The sequence below is a fragment of the Aquila chrysaetos genome, chromosome 3 (assembly GCF_900496995.4).
Source record: "Aquila chrysaetos chrysaetos chromosome 3, bAquChr1.4, whole genome shotgun sequence".
Classification (NCBI taxonomy): domain Eukaryota; kingdom Metazoa; phylum Chordata; class Aves; order Accipitriformes; family Accipitridae; genus Aquila; species Aquila chrysaetos.
Genome location: NC_044006.1, coordinates 8,542,994 through 8,549,149, shown reverse-complemented (window position 1 = coordinate 8,549,149; position 6,156 = coordinate 8,542,994). Strand labels below are relative to the sequence as shown.

General features: G+C 43.5%; 1 long non-coding RNA gene across 1 annotated transcript; it reads right to left on the bottom strand.

Annotated features, from left to right (window-relative positions):
• Positions 1 to 452: 452 nt before the first annotated feature.
• On the bottom strand, positions 453 to 5,193 carry LOC115339374. Its single transcript, XR_003922696.1, has 3 exons — positions 5,105 to 5,193; positions 4,794 to 4,993; positions 453 to 608 (listed from the first exon to the last, which is right to left on the bottom strand). It is a non-coding gene; the product is annotated as an uncharacterized LOC115339374 (long non-coding RNA).
• Positions 5,194 to 6,156: the final 963 nt, after the last annotated feature.

Here is a 6,156-nt window from a genome sequence, read left to right as displayed (position 1 = left end):
AGTCTGGAAATTAATGATTTATAAGGGTTAGTGTTTGTGTGACAGAAACTAGGACAAGTGGCCTGACTCAGATCCCGCTTGTGCCTGCAACTCCAAATATCTTAGATGATTCACCTCTGATTTGCATTTATTCAGAATCCTGCCCAATGCACTTCTTTGAACACGTATAAATCAAACATTTAGCACTAATGTAATGGCCAGTGATGAAGGAACCTAGTAGAAGTCATAGCTGTATTTTCTTTGCAATGAAATACATACACAGCTGAATTATATTAGAGAGGCACAATTCTGCACAGTAAACTCCAACCGGGCCTTGTTTGTTGTACAAATAAGCTTCAGCCCTCTAGGATTTAGGAAGACACAGTATCAGCCCCTTGCACAACGCTGCTGGGAAGCTATTCTCCCATGGGGTCAGTCATCAGCTGCACGTTGCAGGCTATGACTAACCTTATCTGCGGATTCATGTTACGGCCAGTTTTGAGGCAATTGTGGTTTCCAACAATCCAGGACTCCCTCCACGTTGCTTCTTCCATGCACCACAGTCCTTCCTGTGCTGGCCCATCTAGTTGTGAAATCAGTCTGTCATCCAGCTCAGGGAACTGATCCAGCTTAAAAACACACAAAAAAATCAAAGGATGGAGAGCCAGCTCAGGATAGGAACGGGGAAAGGTGCAATGGGGCAAGAACGCTCTAAGGCCTTTCTGTCACCAAGCCCTTTCTGCTATGAAGCCGTGGTCACAGATGCCAGTCCACAGGTTTTGGACCTTTTAGGGAGTTATCAGGTTATGTCAAACGCAGTGAGGGATATGCTGCCTGGCACATAACGCTTGATCCTGCAATAAAACTTAATTGTTTATTAACTTAAGACAGCATTTACACTGAGAAGATGAACTTCTTAATATCTGTACACATCCTCAAGTGCAATTGCCTTGGACTTGATTTAGCTCTCACTGAACTGTACAAGCTGGCCCCCACTCATATGCCCTATTTAAGGGAAAGATACTCAAACACACCCTTAGTAAATAAAACTGAGTAATACTAGGTGAAGCGACACAAAATTTTGAGATCGTTGTTAAAAATCAGGCATTGCTGGGAAAGGCTGTTGCTCCAGCTGAATTTTGGAACAGCTCCGTAGACTGAGAAAAAAGCCCTTTTTTAAGCTGTGCACCTGCACAAATGTCATTAAAAATCCAAAGAGAAATACTAGAAAACAGTTCTCATGTGAACTCGCCAACAATTTCATGATACAAGTATAACTCCTGGGCAGAGCACGTGGGATATATAACACCCTCAAACAATGGGCTTTTGTTAATGAGCTCAGGAGAGGCTCCAATATAATTTACCATACAATGGTGCAGTGTAGGGGATGTGCAAATCCGTAGCCCCCCCGCCCCCGCAGCGTTTTGTGGTTTTGAAACGGCACAGTAAGATCACATAACCTAAACTGCAGATGTAGGGACAGAACAGACATATCGGCCACCCTCAGCTGAATTACCGAGACTCTGGGTCAATGTCTTTAAAATACTTCCAGTGTCATGGATCAGCGGCTAAGGGAAAAGGAATAACATGATGGTGTTACGTGTGGGGTTTTGCTCACATGCACCTGTAAGTGCTATATAAGGCTTGATGTCTTTCATGGACTTTCTGAGAATTGCGTATGGACAGGACTCCCTTGACTCCTTGCTCTTTTCTGCAGAGGACCTGCCCTGGGAAGGGACACCTTACCAAGCTTAGAGGTTTTGGTAGCAAAGTGCATCGGCAGCTTCTGAATGGAAAGATTGAAAGGTGCTATGAACATTGCAAATCGTTGCTGTATTTTTCTGAAAGATTAATGTCAGTTTCTCAAGAAAAGGGCATGTCTACAGGCTGCTAATTTATTACCAGTAAAGCTTGGTTTAATAAACTTGTGGTAAATATTTTCTGCTTTTAAGACCCTTTAAGGCTTCAAAGGCTCCCGTTTGCTTTAGGGTCCCTAGGGATGCTGGTGCCAATGAGACATGTTTCATTAATTATGTTGCACAAATAAGCCAAATATTGCACAAATGTGTGTAGCAACATTGTGAGGAATGCAACAAGGACTCCTCCTAACTTCAGACAGAGCAGAGCCGCCCAGCCGGGTGCTCTTCTGAAGGACAGTTAGGGCCTGAAGCACACGCTTGGGTCCTGTCCACACCCCAAAATTATCGTTACTGTTTAGATCAGCTCAAAATTGCCCATCGATTTCCCTCCGGAATTCACAAACATCAAGCTGTCTGTCCCAGCGCGTGGCTCTGTTAAAATAGCAATAGAAGGGAAAAAGCACGCTGCAGAGATCTCACAGATCCCTCACGTCTCGTTGTGTTGGGAATTATGCAAGTATTGTGAGATACCGGAGGATAATGAAGTCTGAGGTTGTGTCCCCATAAGTCTTCTTTGCCTGGCCAAGGTTGAAAGTGGGGCATCTTGCTGCGAGGAGCCTGGAGGTGAGATGTTCCTGGGTCAGGTTCGGAGCCAGGGTCCTTCGGCGCTGGCAAATGAAAATATCAGTGCTCTGAGCAGGTATGCTGCAGTAAAACCAAATATACCAGGCAAAGGGAATAAGCAGAGATATTTCACAGCCATTAGTAAAAGGTCACTGAAGCCACAGGGTGATTGCACCTTTCAGAAGAAGGACTGTTGGAAGAGCTACAGGCAAAGATGATTTTCCCAGAGGGACACACTGGGATAGAATCATTTTGATTCTCACCTTACCTTTTTTGCTTGTGTAACTCACACACAGACCAGCAAAAAGCTGCATCTTGTGTGGGCAGGTGAAAGCCCCCTGTTAAACAGGCAGTTGATAAACTGAAAGGCTGGAGATAAACTCTTGACCAGTCCGTCTGTAAACCAACTATTCTCACAATCTGTGTTTTCCTGGTAGCTGAGAAGGAAAATTAGCAAAAGCTCTATGATAACTGGAAAATAGAAAGATGCTGTTTGGCCGGCTGGACGCAAGAGCAATTACAAAAGCACACTGAAGTACTTAGAGCTGAGGGAGACGTTAAGAGCATACATTGTCAGTGTGCCATATGTCAGGGCGCGTGCTGCTTTATATTACTTGGTGCAGCTTTGTGAAGGAACTGTACTTGGCTTGTATATGAATTTTAAATGAATTGTTAACACATTTTATGAAACTGGTAAAGGGGGCTGATGTAGGAGAGCACACATGTCTGTTCTGCAAGATGGAGTAAATAAATCATGACTTTCACAAGATAAAACTTTATTGAGTAGCAATAAATGACAGAAATACTTCTAACAGCATTTAAAGCCATGTAAAGGAAAGCACGAAGGGCTGATTGCCCCCGAGTATGTGTGCTTGTAACAGCTTGTGTTGCACTGATGGGAAAGAAGGTGCTTTGCCAGAGGAGCACCGGCTGTCACACACTATAATTCCCTGGGCCTTTAGTCCATAACGCCTTTCAGCACCTACATTTGTTGCTCACAGTACCTACAACATTTTGGTGCCTTTCCCTAGACATAACCCTTCTCTCACTTTGCCTTTCCCCACCATAAATTCCTCTGCTCTTTTGTCCTGAGGACAGTTTTGGACCAGAGGACACATCATCTGTGCTGCCCTCCTGCCTGGGTTCACACTCCGAGCAGGTGGGGGAAGTTGTTCTCTAGAATAACACACTCAAGGCCACCAGGGATCAGTAAGCCAAAATTAGGCTGAAAAATGGGCAAAACAAATTCCCCTAATTTTCTCTTAAAGTTTTTCATAAGAATACCTTGACTCTTGTCAGTGCATTTTGGCCATTCGTAGTGGGGTGGCAAGGGCTGCCTGGTAGGTCCTCTGCAGTAGAGGATGGACTCTAGAGCATCTTGGGCAACACATGCAGGAATGGCACCCCAAATTTTGCTTAATGTGCTGGTGACTGACATCGTGTTACACATGAAGCATTGGAGATCCAGAGGAGAAAACTGCCTGAATTGGTATCAAAGAGCTCCGCTAGCTTGAGCAGTGTGAGACAGCGTCCTAACACACAAACCCAAGGCACCCTTTCTAGAAATATTTACTCAGCTTTAAGAAACACCTGCATAGAAGTTGGACTCTGAAAAGATCTTTTGCTGCTATTTCCACCATCTAGTTTAGTGCCAAATCCTCTCATGCAGCAACAGATTCTCTCTTTTGTTATAAAGTAACAAGAGAATTTACCTGGACTTTCAAAACTGGAAAACTATAGTTCTGCATTATTGACATCAATGTTATAGATTTACTTTACGATTTTATTCATGAAAATCTCTAGGTCTAAATGATCAGTTCCTGGATTGCTTGCAAGATTACTGAATTCTGTTTACATCTGAGGTATTCTTGGCAGCATCTCTGTTCACAAGGCATTGATTTATGCTGCTAGAAGCCCATTTGCCTGTCTTGCCTTTCCCTATCATGGTGGGTTTTAGTATTTGCTTTTGTCTAAGACTATGACTACCCCCCCCCCCTTTTTTTTTAATTTAAAAAGGCACTTTCTCATTTTCTGCTTGCATTTGTTTCTCTGTCATTTAGAGAAGAAAGAATAGAGGTCTCTGGAGGTGGTATTCTAGGGAACATAGTATCTACCTGAATGTCTTTCCCTTTTTCAGTGGGTTGTGTGTCTGAGTTTGTCTGGGTCTCCAAGAACCTGTGGGTCTCTTTTGAGAGTGCATCAGCTGAAGCCCTAGCCTTCAACATGATCCTCACCTGAGTGTGCTCTGGAGAATCCTGCTTTCCAGAAAAGTAAAGCCTGTAGGATCAGTCACAAGACAGACACTGTCTGGGTTGGTACCCCGAGTCCTACCTTTACTCACGTCGGCTCCTTCCTTCAGTGTTCTTCCTCTGCAACGCACTCCTGCCTCTGCACTTCTCAGGGACCATCTCTTCCTTGCAAATTCAGCTCTTCGTGTGCTAAGGACATCCAGGAAGGTGAGTTCTGCCCTCGGTGGAAGCTGGAGGTCCGGATGCAGCTTGAAACGGAGCCACTCTGGTCTTCCTGCAGAGCTGCAAGAGGAATTACAAGGCAGACAGGCAATGTGATACTGGGAGATTTTAGAGAGCCAGGACTGATTTCCACATGCCATGAAGCTGGGCAGCAGGAGTTAAAATTTGTACTGGACTATTTTGTGTCATTTCTCTGGAGTGCAGTTTGTACCAGGAGACAATGAAGTGTCCATACAGCAGCTTTGTGGGTGGAAGTGTCTTCATACAGACCTAGTGCTATTTTAGAAGTAATTTCATTTGACCATCAGGAATATCAACTTTTACTGGTGAAGCCCAGTGTGGTTATATGCAGAGATACCTCCACTTCAGACATATTTCACCAGTCAGGCCTGGTAGGCCTGCCCTTTTAAAGAGCTTAACTTGAAATATGCCTACGGTGATGGTATTCAAGTTATTACAATGAGACAGCACAGATCTAATCAGGGGATTACTTTGTAGAAGGATTTTTTTCCCCCAATATTGAGTCAAAGGTACTTATCTAAACCTACCCAAACAGCTTTTACTTCAAAATCTTACGTAAACAGGCGTTTACAAAATGAGAAATATCATCCTGCTTTACCCCAGCACTGTCAGAGTTATGAAGAAACAGTTCACTAAATTTGTAGGTGCAATGGTGACCCAGTGAAGTCAATGGCAACATTTCCACTGTACTCAACGGGACCAGGATTGCAGTCTGTAATTTGTGAAATTAGGATTCTCAATATTTAGGTCTCTGGTTTGATTTTGCTCCAGAACTACAATCTGATCTATTATTTCTTTGCTCTTCATGGATATGGGGATGATGACAATTCGTCAAAACCAGGAAATGAAGAAAATACTAAGTTGTCTTATACAAAGACAGAGGCAATATCACTTCATGCTCCCAGGGAAATTTGGCACTTTGCACAGACTCAGATTTCATGCAACTATTCCCTTAGCCCAGCTCAGCGCTCAATAAAGCCAAGAGGAATTTCCATCATACCAAAAGTTTCTTGGTTCCCAGAAAAACTCCCCTTCAACCTCAGAGATACCCACAGAAGCAGACAGATGAATCTTTCTTCTCAGTAAAAAAAGTTTTGTAGAGTAATAAAGTTTAAAAAAAAAAGTCACTTGCCTGATTGATCCCTTTTGGCTGAATGTGAAGTGGGACGAAACCTCTTGCAATGGAACTGTCTTACTTTCCC